Genomic DNA, 17183 nt, shown 5'->3' on the forward strand with positions numbered 1-17183 from the left:
CCTTTGTATTTATCTCTTAAAATGATGGAAACCAATAACATATATGCTTTATATTTTAAATATTTGTTATATTTTGTCCTCTTTGTGTTCTCATTCTAGGCACTTTAAAAAATAACACAGATAACAAATGCCCCATGTTCTTTGGCTCACAGGAAATGAGGATGCTTAATGTGTACTCCCTCTGTGAATTAACTCAATAAATTTGAATTGCTCGTTAGAGGTCCAATGCCTCATTGTTGCCTATATGTGAACGGATTGAATGAATAGAAATCTGATGGAGGGGGAAAGAAGACAGTGAGAGATTTCACATAATTCTCGTTGCCAGAGAAACCATTTCCTTGCTGTCTGGGCATGTTCAGAGCAGCTTAGATGAACTAGAATTTCAGTTCAGCTCTTGCTGTGGCTTTCAGTAAAGAAAACAAACAGTAGGAGGGAAAAGCTTACAGAGAGAAACTGAGTAGATCTTTAAAATATTCTTTTAATTCTATGTAAGGCCAGCTTTGGATTACTACACCACAGAGATTCCATTACCCTTAACTCTTGGTGTATGTGTGTGTGTGTAGATCCGATCTTCAGTTCTATATCTTACCTTTTCCTACTTTTTTTGTACAGTAAGGCTGCATGTTTCTGCAGTATGCGTTTTTCTCACTTCTATTTATATTGCTTTCTTGGAGCATGAGAAAGGATAGGGCAATCGTATTTCAATGACCAATAAGAAATTCATAGGATTGGATGTAGAGCAGCATGTGGTCCTTTTTCATTCTCTCCTCTTCTCAATTCCTTTTCATGCTAGTTTTGACCAGATGGAGAACTCTTGTTATCTAAAAAACATAAAATTTGAATTTAAGACTACTTTATTTAATCACTCAGTCAATAAACAACAAGTTCTTATGCATATTTGCCACATACTGTGTTAAGTTTTGGTGGAACAACAACAACAAAAAAAGTAATGCTTGTCCTTAAGAAACTTATATCTTAACAGGAAAGACAACATGTATGTTAAAAAAGAAAGAAAATAAATACAAATTTAAAATTTAGCAATTTGAGAACAAAAAACTTGAGCAGCTATAGGTGCAGTGGGAAAGCAGAAAAGGACTTCCTGTAGAATTTAGTACTTAAGGTGAGCCTTGAAGAAAAACAGATTCTTAAAGACAAGAGATGACAAGGAAGAACTTTTCAGGCATGAGAGAAAGCCCCTGCCACTCATGGAGCTGGGAGATACAATGTTACATGTGACAAGCAATAAAAAATTGGTCAGTATTTCTGGAACAATGAGTGTGTGAAGATGAGTAATGTATAAAAATACTAAGGAAGTGGGAAGTGATAAAGGTGTAGAATTTTCTTTGTCAATTTTATCCTAAAAATAATGGGACCCATTATTGAGCAAAAAGCAAGAAGTGATGTGAAAATACCTGTATTAAAAAATTGCTTTGACAATTAAGTGGAGAATGGATTAGGAGAAAGATTTGAGACAAGGAGACACAGGAGGTTATTGCTATGATCCAGGAAAGAGGTGGTAATGGCTGACCTAGGGTGTGGTTTGGCTGAATGGAAAGTTATGTATGTGAGAAATACATAATTGAAAATAACACAGATTGAGACATAATGAACAGAGTGCTATCCTTGTAAGAGCTAGAAGGGTTAGTTAGATTTGAATCTAGCTTTGATATATTCTGGCTATGTGATCATGGATTATAGCACCGAAGATTTCATTGGCCCCAGCTAACTCTAAGACTATCACTTAAGGATAGTTGTTGATTTCTATTGATAGAAAGAGTTGTTCCCCTATTGGGAGGAGTTCCCTACTACTTTGAAATCACATATGGGTCAAAATAGGTTGGTGTAAGGGTATTATAATGAATTACATGCCTTCATTTCACAACTTCCAGTTTCTATAAGTGTAAGCTGGAAGTCTAGCAATAATGTAAACCACTGCTTGTTTTCATTTCTGAATTATGTGTAATAGAGCTCTGTAAAAAAGTTGACATTTTTGATGTGTTTCTTTTATTTGATTTATCAATTGCTTTTGAAGTTTTCATAATGCTTTTCCACTTCAAAATGTATTATCTATTTAAAAAGCATGACACCATCCTTACTTGGGACACTGTAAATGACAATGAATATTGAAAAAATGAGGAAGAGAAGTTAAATTGAGTACCTTATGATGTTAGGATCAAAATATACTTTCCAATCTCAGAACATTCCAATCTCAGAACAATTCTGCCTCTTCAGAATTCAACATTTTTTAGGCCTTTCATATTGGACAAATTAAACATATATTTGATGTAGTAGAATATAATTGTATTCAGAAAATTCTACATATGATGTAGAGGAAAAAGAACTTTGTCTATAAACCCTCTACCACCAAAATGGGAAAATAAATTGTCATCATATAATAGGGGGGAAAAATGACCTCTTAAAAATCTCTGTTCTCCCTATTTATTTGGTTCTTTCCTCATACTTATTTAATTGATCTAAATGATGCTTTCATAAATTCATAGATGCAAGGTAGGTGAATATGATATTTTATCTGAATGAATCTTAACTGGCCCATTAAGTATGGATCAGTTCAAGAGGCAATTTATTTGTTATGACTAGTTAAGTATCTAAGTGTAATTGGTTAGTCTTGTGCTTTGCAAATCTTTCCTTTGTAGACCTGAACCTTATAATGCTGCAGTGCTAAAATATACCTCTGCTTGCAGAATTTTTACATGCTAATTTCACTTGCCCAAGGGATGTGCTCTGATTTGCATTTCTTTTTGATGACCTGCCTTCTTTAGACCAAAAACTGTAGAGAGCTGAGATTAGTAGCAGCCAAGTTGTAAAAGAGTTATACTATTTTCTTTCTCCTCCTTCAACCCTGCCCTCTTCCCCCCCCCCCAGCCTTTTCTCCTTTACATGCTTTCTGTACATTTTTAAAAATATATATATTCACATATTCTTCCCTAGGTTTTTAATCCTCTCTCTTTACTTTGGTTTTCCCCATGTAACTGTTACTAGAGCAGAGAATACTTTTCTCATCACCAACCATTTCCATTTCTCACCCACTATTTGATTTTACTCTTCTGATCTATTGCTAGTGGTCTGACAACACCATCCCAAGTAAATCTATATGCCTTCAGAGCCACTATTTCAACCTCTTGTTGAAGACCTTAGATGATAAGAAGTTTGATTGCAATTGAAAAAAAGGAATTTTTAGTCTGCTCTTCTGCAGATGCCAGCTCAAAATGGAAAAATTGTACTTGCTTGGACTATAAATCTCAACACCTTCAAGTATTGGGAGTTCTCATTGTAAATGCCATAGTAAGACATGTCTATTAGAAATGATTTGTTATAGAAACTGCATAAATAGTTCTCATAATTTATGAAACAAGTCTAAGTTTGTTGGAAAGTAACTTCACAAAGCACCATGCAGAGGCTTCTTCTGAGAAACATGAGGGTATTCAGTGGAAGATTCAGACTGTATATACTTCACTGAGACATCTTTCCAGTTTGATAGACTATCAGTCTATTTACAATAATAACTCTCTATGGTACTTTGCAACTTAATCAATTTGGGTCATTGAAATCCATGTGTAATCAAATATAATGTTTCTACAATGTAACTCTTTGAGGTATCATCTATTTTGCTTTTATTGCTAATATTATCATCACTATTCATTGTGACCTAACTTTCCTCAAAGTAGCTCAATGGTATCTGAGAATAAAGAACTTTATTATTGACCACTTTTCCCTGTAATCTAGTATAATTTTAAAAACATTTTCTCTCCTTCTGTATGTCTCTCTGCCTCTGTCTCTCTCTGTCCCTGTTTTTCTCTCTTTCTCTCTCTTCTTCCTCTTATAGACATATATGTTTATTTATGTATATAAATAAATACATAATAGACCTTCTATGTACAAATATTAGTACAACTTGCATGATTTAGAGAAAATTTAGTAAAATATTTCTGGAATGTCAACTACTGAACTAAATATATCCTCAGAGTTTACCTGCCAAATGTTCATTGATTCAATTCTAACTTTCTTTGTAATAACAGCTCTGCCTATTGATTTAAGTTCCATTCTTAGCCCCAGATCCCCTTGGTAATTGTCATATGTTTTGCATAGAATTGATAAAACCATTGGCACCATAGGCACAGAGAACATTATCATAAGTTGACAAATTTGATTTAGCAGTGTATCACATGGATAGTTCTCTTAGCATTTTTTAAAATGTTCTCTTCTGCTTTTGCATTCTTTTTGAGTATTTTATTAACCTTCCAACTACTCTGGCAACATTCAATTGAGGGAAGGTAGTCATTAACTTCATTTGTGCAGGCAGGTTAAATTTGAAATCTTCTAAAAGTTTATTAAATAAAGATTGAAACTGAGATGTTGTTATTTTTGGCACTTCCTCCAGGAACTCCAATGCCATTGTTTACTTGTTTTTCACAAACGGTAACCAGAATCAGATTTTCACATAATATTGGTAATATCACTCCTTTTAGACAGTATTCAACTTCTATTTAGTCCTGGGGACTGTATACCACCTGGAGATCTTCCACTCAATGATTCTTTTAAAAAAATAAACACGATTTAATTTAGGACATCCTTTACATCATGTTTGGGGAAAATTCCCATGACTATTCTTTATTTTTAGGTCTTTATTTAGACTCATCAACCTGTAATAAATTAGGGAGGATTACTTGAAAGCATGATAATTTCTGGGGTTCTTGTTTAAAGTATTCTACTAGATAAAATAATCATTATAAAAATTATAACTCTAAACAACATTGTGTTTTTGTGATGTGGTAGGATCTTAAGAATAATTTTTTGTTCATTATAAAAATAAATGATAATTATATTCAACAAGAATTCATAAGCCTCCTATTAAAACCTTGCTCCTTTTATACAGGAATCAGGAACACGGAAGAAGTCATCTTGTATTGGCTCATTCCCTTTATCTAGTGTACCAGTTCTCCTTAAAAACTCAAATTTTATAAGGCTTAAAATATATACTTAGAAGACATAGAAAGGATTCTCATATCAAACCATAAAAATCAAGATAATCTCAGAAAGCTACCTTCTTTGAAAATCCATATAGTTTCTGTAACTTAAAACCCTACTCTATATATGAGAGCCCAGCAATTACAGTTTACTCCTCTATATTAGTAATACCCTTTAAAGATTCATCTGTGTCCAATTGGTTTTTTGTTTCTTTTTTGCCCAAAGTTCTACTCTAGATATTTTCCACTAGTTTTTTCCACTCATTGCTGTTGATTTTCTTTTTAGCAGTGTTATCTCTCTTTCACTATTCTCATAATTCAGGTGTCCTTCAGTGTTTATCACCTCTTCTCCAGGAGACAAGTGCTAGCTCACCTGGCCTGAAGAAGTTCCCTGGGGACCTCATCTCACATTGATATAATTTTTTTGTTCCTTCAAATCATAATGTTCTTTAGACTTTTAAAGTTTTGTTTTGTTTTGTTTTGTTTTCCTTCTTTGTTTTTATAATTGGGTTACACAGTTTCTTACCCACAAAATCTCTACAAATGAATCTTTCTGAGAATGCTTTCCAGTTGCTGTTTTCCTTCTTGGATTGCTTCATAATGATTCAGTCCTGTATGTAAATTGCCCAGTGACTGAGCAGCTTACCTTCCTCTTACTTATCTATTTTCCAGTGAACCTTCACTTTTCTTTGTTCCCTCCTTATATCTTCAGCTCCTAGCACATTATCCAGCAATAAACACATAATAAATGACTAAGGTTGAAAGGAATATTCTTCCCTTTTCCATGTTTTCTTTATGTTTCATATGTTCCTCCAGGGTTGCTGGTATTCAGTCATTTTAGTTGTGTCTGATTCTTTGTGACCCATTTAGGTTTTTCATGGCAAAGATAATGAAATGATTGAGGATGTCTTTCTTAAACTCATTTTACAGATCAGAAATCTGAGGCAAACAAGGTTAGATCAATTGCCCAGGGACACACAGCTAATAATCATCAGATGCCAAATTTGAATCAGGTCCAGCTCTCAACCCACTGAGTTACTTTGATGCCTTCTTCAGGGTAGTTAGATCAGATACTTCCCAAAAGACATTTGAAAAAGAAGAAAAAAATTGCACAACTTAGGAAATCAACAATACCCAATGGGAAGAGAAATACTGGGAAACACAATTTAAATATTTCAATCTCCAATAAACAGATATTAATCACATTTATACAATAAATGGCATTGTGTGCTACGTTGGAAAACAAAAATGATTTGAGACATAACTCCTATCCTAAGAAATTTTTTCATCTGGTGTAAAGTAACAATCTATATAAGTTACCATGAAAGACAGAACTTTTTGAGTAAAATATATATATATATATATATATATATATATATATATATATCTTATAACAAAATTAAAAGAAATTTGAATGAGTCTTTGCTTTTAATTGACTTAAGGCTGAATGAAAATTTATATTCCCTAGTTTACAGATTATGAGAATCTTAATCACAGAATCTCAGAATTGGAAAGGACTTCAGGCAGTGTAGGCCAATCCATGTCTGGACAAGAATCCTTTGTGCAATATTTTTATAAGATGATCACTTAATTTTTGCTTAAAATTCTAACTCAGGGATTCCTAATTTTTTGAGTGGAAGAGAGTAACGGGCCTCATTAGCAATGTAGTGAATCCTATGGAATCTTTCTCAAAAGAATAAGATAAATAAGATTACACAGAAAAACCCAGTTATATTGAAAAGTAGTTTGCCCATAGGAAGTCTATTATCACAAATATCTAAAAGGAAGATTAATAACTAGAAGAGTTTAAAGTAATGATGAGAATAATGATATTTTAAGATATCTGCAATGACTTTCATGTGATAAAACTATATTTTATTTCTTTTGATGACAGTAACAGGTTCTGACTATACTACTTTGGTTTGTCATCTGCATTCAAAAATTAAGCAAATTCTAAATTTGTTAGGCTACTGTAAATAAAGTTGTATATTTTTTCCCCATTTCCTACATGCCATCAAAGTGAAAGGGAAAGGATTTGTACATGAAAACAATCAAATAGACTAATAAACATATCTTGTCATCTCTTTTCCTATTAGCCCCAAATTAGAAACTTTTTTCTATAACATAACTTAGGAGCCCAAAAGAATGAAGAAAAATACTTTTCACCAACTGGCAGAAAGAGAATGAATTTAAACAACACATTTTGGGATATGACTAAAGTGGAAATTGTCTCATATTTTTAGCTATGTATTGAATTGTTTTTCTTTCAATGTACTGGGGGAGTGAGTAGCATTGGGAAGGATATATAAATTCAAAAAGCAAATAAATTGTTTGAAAAAAATTTTAAAGCTATCCAAGTTCATATATTCTCTGGAACTTGTTTATAGAACCCAGGTTTAGAGCCTTTAGTGCATGTATTTAATCCAATGAAGTAATATGGATATTATTTGAACAGCACAGAGAAAAATAGAACTTCATGTTTTGTATGCTGGGCCTTTCTTAATATGGAAGATTTCATTGGGACAGCTGGCTGGTACAGTGAATAGAATATCAGGCCTGGGGTCAAGAAGACATTTTCCTCTGAATCCACAAACTTAGTTGTGTGACCCTGAAAAAGTCATTCAAGCCTATTTGCCTCTCAGTTTTCTCATCTGTAAAATGAGTTGGAGAAGAAAATGGCAAACCACTCCAGTGTCTTTTTCAAGAACACCTTAAAAGAGGTCATGAAGAGCTGGACATAACTGAAAAATTACTTAATAATAAGATTGTATGTCCACCCAATTGAAACATTAATTGATACTGCATTTGTAGCTCAAATACACACACATACACATACACGCACCCCACAAATCCATTTCTTCTGGATCTTTGCCTAGATACAACTCTTTTATCATTTACTTAGGATCTTATTTTGATGAAATAATGGTTCTCCTAAAGTGGTTGTTCCCAGCTGACTCCTTGTGCCACATATACATGTATGGTGTCCAAGTATTTCTCAGAAAAAAAGTAACTTCTATTATCTATTGCTTTTCTATGAGTTTTTGTTTTGTTCCTCTCCTTCTCTCTGCTTTTCTCTCCCTCCCTCCCTCTCTTTCCTTCCTCTTTTCTCTTCTCCCCTCTCTTTTTCTCTACTTTTTAAAAAAGTTTTTTTCTAACTTTTTTTTTTTGCTGTTTGAATTCGTGTCCTTCTCAAAACTACTCACTCCCTTAGTACATTGAAAGAAAAAAAAAAACCTCAGTACATACCTAAAGAATATAATGAAACAAATAGCTACTTTAGCCATATCCAAAAATATGTTGCTTTCCAGTCATCCTCTTTCAGGAGGTAAATGCTTTTTCTTTAAACTTTTGAACTCCTAATTTATCTTATAAAAAATGGTTTCTGTTTTGGGGCTACCAGGAAAAGAGATGACAAAATATATTTATGTTTTGTTTATTTGATTGTTTTATGTACAGATCCTTTCCTCTCACTTTAATGGGGTATAGACCTAGTAGTGATATAGCTAAGTCAAAGGCTATGCACAGTTTAGTAACTTCCTGGACATAGTACTAAATTGTTTTCCAGAATGACTCTAGAAATTCACTAATCCATCATCAACACACTACTGTATATGTTTTTCCATAGTCCCTACAACTTTTGTTATTTTCTTCATTTGTCAATTTTGCCAGCCTTATAGGTATGAAGTAGAACTTCTCAGGCATTATAATTTACAAATTATCTAATTAATAATGATTCTGAGACTTTTTTATTGTTGGTAGCTTGGATTTAATACTTCAAAGATTAAGTATTCAGGTCCTTTGATCATCTAATAGGAAAAGGCTTCTGCTTTTAGAAATTTGAATCATGTCCTTATATTGGAAATTTCCTTATATATATTAGAAATGACATTTTTTGGGGGGAAACTTCTTGTGAAGACATTATTTCAATTACTCATTTCCACTTTAATTTTTATTGTATACATTTTATGCATATATATATGTATATAATGTAACCATAATCATTTTTTTTATCCTATGTGATCACTTGTTTGGTCATGGATTTTTCTCACCCTAGATCTGAAAGGTAATTCTTCTTTCCTCTTTTATTTGGTTTAGTATGTGACCTTACATCTTTGTCATGCATTTATTTAGAGCTTAGCTTGGTGTCTGGTTTGAGATATTTGTCTAAATTTCTACCAGACTGCTATCCACTTTTTCTAGAAGGTTTTGTCAAATAGTAACTTTTTCCACAGTAAATTGGGTCTTTAGAGTTGTCAAATACTACGTTTCTGTTTTTGTTCCTGTATGCTGTGTACTCTAGATTTCTATAATCGCTTTGAGCCAATGCAATCCCATGGGCTCTTGTATCATTTGATAAAAAAGTAGACTCTTTTAAAGGAAAAGTAATAGGATATATTAAATACCATTTTAATGGTTTGATAGAAATTTCTATATTTTACTAGTGGTTAAAAATTTTAAACATGCACAAAAAGATAGAATGCAAGTATTTGGAAATAGCTTTATAAACGACCAGTCTAAATTATTTGTCATGTGGTTAATTTCACTTAAAATTCAAAATAGATTAGATAATATCTTATTATTTATTGAGCTCTGTCAGTGGTCTTAATGGTGCTCAAAGCTCAGAAAAAATAATTTTTATTTTCTTGAGGGAGCTTACCATTCAGAAATAGTCAGTCTGATTCATATATGAAATATACTAGAGAGTCAAGACTGTTTAATCACTAAATAAACATTGAAATAAATCATAGAATTTTTGTTTTCATTGCTGGCTTTTGATAGTTCACTGTTAAGGAATGATTTCAGTAGATGGGTTCCCCTTCTCTTCAGAGAAAGAACTCCTAATTAACATGAATGTTTTTGGGTTTTTAAGTGATAGCACAGATTGAAAATAACAGTTGTGACTGTTAAAATTTTTTTTTTAATTTTGAACACCATCATTCATCAGTGAAAAAATATATGTTAATTTCTTCTAAATTATGGCTTTTGAATTCATAAATTCAATGTTTTTCAATGTGGTATTCTATATTAATAAATCTTAACCAAGTCATTAAATAGGTTGGCATAAATCAATTTTACTAACTTGTAATTGCTGTGGCCAATTAAAAAAATAGAAGAAAAAACTAGAAAGATGATAATTCTTAAGACTAAATTAGACATGTGATATTCAGAAGCAAACATAGCACCACAGTTCTTGACAAACCCAAGACTCCAGTTCTTGTCACAATATGACAAAAAAATATTGTGAAAACTAGATAGGTGTCTGGAAGAAATTAAGTTTAGACTAACACCTCATACAATATACCAATCTAAGATCAAAATGAATACATGACCTAGATGTCTTGTTTTGGGATTTTTGCTTAGGAAGGCAATCAAGGTTAAGTGACTTGCCCAGGTAGCAAAGCCAGAAGTATGAAGTGTCTGAAGATAGACGTAGTACTCAAGTCCTCCTGATTCCAGGTGCTTTATCCACTTGGCCACCTAGCTGACCCTATCCTATTTGAAAAGAAATTTTCATACTAGAGGTTGCCTGTACAAATGCAATCACAAATGTAGAATAAGAGGAAAGAACCTTCCTTACTTCCAAACACCAGTGTGTCAAGGATATACCAGAGATATTTTAGATTCTATTTTTTCCTAATTTGTCACTTTCCATTTTTAAAAGTAACGTTTACCCAGCCTGCATTAATTAAACAGCAAGGTTAAGTGTGTGGTGTTTATGACACTGAAAGGGGAGTAAGGTGCTGCTATTGCCAAAAAGTAATGAAATTCTAGGTATGTAAGAACAAGAGTAGCTCATTAAAGTAATAATAAACACAAAAAAGATATTAGAGACCAGATGGAAATTCAAATAAGAGAATCTATAATGGCATATAAGAATGCAAATTACACAGAGTAAAAAGTTGTTTTTCACATTTCAATGTACTTGCTTGTGTCATAAAAAGACACATATAAAAAACAATCTGTTAAAGTATTTATATTTGTATCATAATAATTTTGAAATGAAAGAATAGGAGGAATTGTCTGAAAAATCAGTGAATATAGATATTGTTTCTTTTTATGTTAATATTAAATAGAAGTTATTATAAACCTATCTGCTATAATAAATAGTATGTTTAGAAGTTAAAGACTTTGCTGCATTATGAAAGAGATAAATTAAGACCAAAGTAATGTTTATGCTGCTCCAGGGAATCTTTGAAAGCCATTGTTTCACCCCAGTGGCTGGCACATAGTAAGTGCTTAATAAATACCTTAATGTGGCTTGAAATAAAATGACTAATATTTTCAACAGCTGGACCCTTAAAACTTTGTACTTTTTACCTAACTCAGAAGGGTAGCATGTGATTTTAAAATTTCTTCGGTAACAATTCTTTTCAACAATGAGATAATTCAAGGCAATCTCAATAGACTTGTGATGGAAAGTGTCATGAAAACTATAGAGACTGAATATAGATCAAAGTGTAGTATTTTTTTGACATTTTTTGTTGTTTGTTTGTTTTTTCTTTTTCTTTCTCATGTTTTTTCCCTTTTGATCTGGTTTTCTTGTACAGCATAATGAATAAGAAAATATATTTATAAGAATTGCATGTTTAACCCATATTTGATTAGTTCCTTTTTGCGGGAGGATAGAGGGAAGGAAAGAGGGAGAAAAAATTTGGAAAACAAAGTTTTGCAAAGGTGAATATTGAAAATGATCTTTGCATGTAATTGGAAAAATAAAATACTATTAAAAATTTCTTCCATATTCGCCTCTCCTTTAATCTTAACTTTCTATTGTCTTAGTTGGATCATTTTTTTTTCTACTCTAGTCCTTTATTCCTAGTTACTGACCTTCTGGATCTATTTATCGCTATCTTTTGCTTGAATTTCTTAAAAACCCTCTTTGAAGAAACTGTGATTTGCTCTAAGAGCATAGATATAGATGGAGAATATAGCACAACACAAAGGTTCTTTTACCATTACAAAACAGAAGGTAGTCATTGTATTTGGAGTGATTCCTAACTCTGTCAGTGTTTTTATGATGTTGGTCAAGTAACTTAATCTCCTCAGGTTTGGCACCCTCCTCTATCAAATGCATAGGGAGAATAGGACAGTGGCACAATAGATAGAACACAGAACTTAGAGTCAGAAACATCTGGGCTTCAAATCTATGCTAAAACACTTCTTATTTGTGTGATCTTAGGATAACTTCTGTCTAGTTCAGTTTATCTGTAAAATAGAGATAATTTTTACTTCCCAAGGTTTTTGTAAGAATCTTAAAACATTATATCAAAGATAATAATTACTATTATAATTCTAATATTCTAATTCTATGTGTTTCAGAGCTAAAAGGGTAAGATTCATACCAAAACATATCCCAAGATTATACTAGTTTAGCAGTGTATTAAAGCAAATAAATCTGAAGTAACGTATCCCTGTTATGAAGGGCAGGCAGCCTTTCCTTTTAAAAATGGAGAAATGTTGAGATTCTGGATATAAAAACAGTTTGAGATTTAGAGTAATAACTACAGACCAATCACTATATCCTTCCTTAAGATCATTAACTTATTCGGTATATGAAAAGCACAACTAGATATCATCCTCAAAAAATTCTCTTGTCAATAACATTTGATAGAAAACCTTCAGTATTTCAAAAGTTCCTTAATTATCTCTATTAATTTAATTCTATTAAATTTCATCAACTAAAATATTTCATGAACTAAACTAGTTGAATGAACTAACATTTATTAAGTATATCCTGCATGTAATAAATTTAATTTAAAAAATTACATTAGTGCCCTTCAGTAACTTATATCACATGGGGAAAAAACATGTACCCCAATATAATATATTATAGAAAATAAAGGGAACAAAAGGGAGTACTATAAGAAATATTAATAGAAAGAGCCTCCCCCCATTATGTTGAAATCTTAGACCTATACAATAATTTGTCAAATTTAATTTACAAGCAGAAATCTTATACTATTTCTTCATTCTTGGTAACTATATTTTTTCCACTTCTTTAATTGCCTTTTTCTCTGTTCCAATCTTGACGTTTTTTGCATCTCTTCAACATAATTATCTCTTGTAATACATATATAGAATCCCATTCCAGACCTTCTTCTCAACCCTCATTCTCAATTCCTTTTGGGGGATGGGTCACTCACTGTCTGACTTCTTTCTCCCTAAGACTTCTCAGAGTGACCATCATGGATTGGAATGTTTCTCTTTGACTTTCATTCCCAAGCCCCTATTCCATGTATTTCTCATTGATTACCAGTTAGCCAGCCGGAATGAATTAGCTTTTAGTAAAGAAATGTTTACTTAACAAGTCTAATAAGAATAGTTAAAACAAAAGCAACCTTCCAGAAGCCTGGGATACATGCTTACCCAGATAAAGAGTCCAATGAAAATATTCTTAGACTTGGAAAGTGCAAATAGCAAAGGATTAATTCACAGCTCCTGATAATTACAAGTCCTTTTCTCCCTTTGTGGAGCTCTCATGAAGAGTCTCTTTGATGTAGATAGCTTACCACTGGACTCGAAGATTTATTGCCAATATAGAGTTCAGAAACTGCTTTTCTTTGCTGTGTCTGGTTTGCCCTAGGCTTCTGCTGCAGACATTGCAATCAGCCACTGCTATTCAAGACATTGATGGGAAGTTCAGATCTTCAAGTTTCTGAAATTTGTAAAGACAATCTCCAGTTAAGGAGTCTTTCTTGTCTACCAAGTCTCCAAGTAATATTCTTTCAAGAATTTGATAGGAACTGTTCTACCACTAGATTGTCTAGTTCAATTTACTGTTTTAATCCAAGGTCCATTGTGCATAAATGATACTCATTAGCCAATCACATATATTTACTAGTAGTTTCATCTACTTTTACTCAATGACCCAAGAACTTATATTCCTCTTAATTAAGGACTCATTCATACCTAGTGTATGCTTGTAATTGATAATTTCAATAGTCTATATATGTTTTCACACCTAATTTATACCATTAAATCTGTAATTCAAAGAAATGTTTTTTAGGTATCCAGGTATAGATTATCTTGTGGGATGCGTCTTCTATCCTTCTGACCATCTATACATGCCTCCCATAAATTTGGAATATTTTATTCAGGCAATTTATCTGGATGTATGTAACAACAATACCATTAAAAACAACAACAAAATAATAATAACATTTTAAAATAAAGCATTATAGATGTGTAAAATATTGGAATATAACTATGTATACATATATACACATATATGTATGTGTGTGTATTTGTAGTATATATGTATATAGTATATAGTGTGTATATATGCATATATATATATATATATTAATAAAGCAAGATTGAAGGCTTTCTTTTGAAGCCACATAACTGGAGAACTCTAGTACAGATAAAACAACTCTATTACAAAAACAAAATAATACCAAAGACAATATTGAACTAAATAGAAATTACCAAAGTAGAGAACTAGGTAACATAAAACATGCCCAAATTTTAGGCACGGGATAGCTAGATTTAGGAGACAATATGGTATATTAGCAAAATCTATTGGCTTAAAGAGTCTATAGAGCTGAATGCAAGCCTTGCTAACATTATTTTCTCTGTGTGTTGCAATAAGTGAAGAAAGTACTCTATAAAAATGTAGTTATTATTTTGTTCTCTTTCACAAAAATTCTTCTCCATTTGTTGTGGCAGTAACCCTAGGTTTTCTATGAGTGTATGCATGAGACACAAGAATAAGTATGTTCTCTTGAACCAGCAATGCTCTGAATAAAATTTCATTGACTACCCAAAGTTTATCTAAGTAAGGAGAGACTAATCACCATTAGATTAATCACTGACCATGGTGATCCCTAAAACAAATCAAATTAAATGATGCAAACCAGTTAAACTCAATGCCTTCTGCCTAAAGGTAAAAGATAGATTTCCTGGTTTTAAAAGTATCATTAATGAATATCTGGGGTATAGATCCCATTTCCAAAAGAATTACTCATTAAGTAGTATTTTATCCTCTTTTGCAAATTATTTATTTATTTTTGCTGAGGCAATTGAGGTAAGTGACTTGCCCAGAGTCACCCAGCCAGGAAGTGTTAAATGTCTGAGACGGATTTGAAATCGGGTCCTCCTGACTTCAGGGTTGATGCTCTATCCACTAGACCAGCTAACTGTTCACCAAGAGCTGCCCTCTTTTGAAGTAACCAAATCCCTTTGTTTTGGTCAATATAGAAGCATACTCCTCCATGCAACCACAGCTTGAGGGCATTATTTTTCAGTTTGGGTGTATAGCAATAATAATGATGATGATGGCAATGATGATGGTCATGTTATTATTTCTATTTAGCAGATGAGGAAACAAAATGTAGAGATGTTAAGTGACTTAGGATACACTGGAGTATTTGAGACAGAATAGGCATATAAATATTTCTAATTTCCAAGTGTAGCATTCTGTCCAATGTGCTATTAACTTTCTGGGCATAGTTACATGTTTAGTTTTATTTTGCTGGACCTAAATATAGAATAGTAAATTAAATGTGTATGTCTTTTCATATCCTTCTTGTATGCATATGCTCATTTGGTTTGCAGGTTATTTAATGAATTGTGTTACTTAAGGCTGATATAGATATGTTTTTTGTGTGTCACTGTGACTTCCTACCTCTTTCAACAGTCACAACGTTAAACTAGATTAAAAAGGGCAAGAGAGTGTTAAGAATCACAACTTTCAGACAATCCACAAATATTAATTTAACTATTGGCATTCTAAATATGACATCTTTGTTCAATGACGCAAGCTAATAAGTTCAAATATATCTATATTGATTTTTTTGCTATAAAAGAAATTAGAAGATATAAGGAAGTTTTAGTTGAATAGAAAATTGATTCACAGGTTCTCCTCAGAGAATTAGTCATGTTTAGTTAGAGTCCCTAACCTAATGTCCTATTCAGCCTTCTCATTGTGATATAGCTGTGATCCTATGTTTCCACAGAGGAACAGATTTGGTTTCTTGGTGTAATTTTGGCCATAGGACTCTCTAGGAGCATCTATCAAGTTATGTTTTGCCTTGAATTTTGTGTTATTGGAGAAACTACTCTCACAAATGAAGTTACAGATTTGAATCTATTAAAATAAGAAGTCCCTTAATTTTCCTTTATCCAAAACCAGGTTTTCTTTATAGTATTCCCTGATGTCAGTGACATAAGAATGCCTTCAGTGTATATGCCCAGTTTTGTTATCTCAGAAATGTGATGCAAGGCCTATAATAGAGATAATTTGATGCTCAAATAATAGGTTTTCAGAAAAACATACATCAATTGATTATTAAAAATAAGAGCACAAATGCAAAGTTTTGGAATTTATTCTAATATTTCTCAAATATTTAGGATAATTTTAAGTGAATACAGGGAGAGCTCTTTCCGAGGTCTGGCTCTAGGAACATTCATGCTGTCCTTGCAGCTGCAGTGATGGAGGGAAAAAAATGACATGTTGCCTTCATTTAGCAGGGGAAAAAAAGATTTAAGCACTTTGGCAGCCAGAGAAAGCACTGAGCAGTCAATACATGCAATTCTTACGTGTAAGCAGAAAAGCTGACGCTATTTTCTCCTTCTTAACTGTCTGACCAGTGTCCACTTTCTACTTTTTTGACTAAAAATAAGATAATATGTGCTTAAAAAGTTGTGTTTTTTTTCCCCCATTCAATCCTTCTTTCAGTTATTTGATAGGAAGTTTCCACATTGATGAGATTATGGAGCTATTAAAATGCTATTTTTTGCTAGATTCATTGATGATGGCTTCCATAATTAAGTTTATCTTTGGATATCAAAAAGACTGATTCATTTAAGCAATCAAATCAGGAGCAAATCTGATGTTTAAAAAATACCATGACTTAGATTTCCCAGTTAGATGTTCAGCCAAGCACAGTTCAAATTAAATGTTATAAAAATAGTGGTCGTGGGTTGTAATGACACAATTGGTGATGGGGAAGGTGGTAGTAATAGTAGTTGTAATAGTAGTAGTATTAGTAGTAGTTGTAGTAGTAGTAGTAATACTAATTAGCTAACCTTTTTATAGTGTTTACTGTGTGCCACAAACTGTGAGACATGCTTTAGAATTATCTCATTGGAAGGGCAATAATAGTATGTTATTATTCCCATTTTAAAGATGTGGACATCAAAGCAAACAAGAGATTATGCTATTTGTCCAGGATCACATAGCTAGTAAGTATCTGA

General features: G+C 32.4%; 1 protein-coding gene and 1 long non-coding RNA gene across 15 annotated transcripts in view; one reads left to right on the plus strand and one right to left on the minus strand.

Moving 5' to 3' along the window:
• MAGI2 (membrane associated guanylate kinase, WW and PDZ domain containing 2) overlaps positions 1-17183 on the plus strand; it is a 1604868-nt gene that overhangs the window by 803234 nt on the left and 784451 nt on the right. The window lies entirely within an intron of this gene.
• LOC116419659 overlaps positions 1-17183 on the minus strand; it is a 127311-nt gene that overhangs the window by 2418 nt on the left and 107710 nt on the right. For 2 of the 3 annotated variants that reach the window (XR_004229928.1, XR_004229927.1), the window contains exons 4-5: positions 13496-13641; positions 590-821 (exon numbers count right to left, since the gene is read on the minus strand). This is a non-coding gene — a long non-coding RNA (uncharacterized LOC116419659). The remainder of the gene's footprint in view (positions 1-589; positions 822-13495; positions 13642-17183) is intronic. The other variant, XR_004229929.1, reaches the window with a different exon arrangement.

The sequence above is a fragment of the Sarcophilus harrisii genome, chromosome 5 (genome assembly GCF_902635505.1).
Source record: "Sarcophilus harrisii chromosome 5, mSarHar1.11, whole genome shotgun sequence".
Lineage (NCBI taxonomy): Eukaryota > Metazoa > Chordata > Mammalia > Dasyuromorphia > Dasyuridae > Sarcophilus > Sarcophilus harrisii.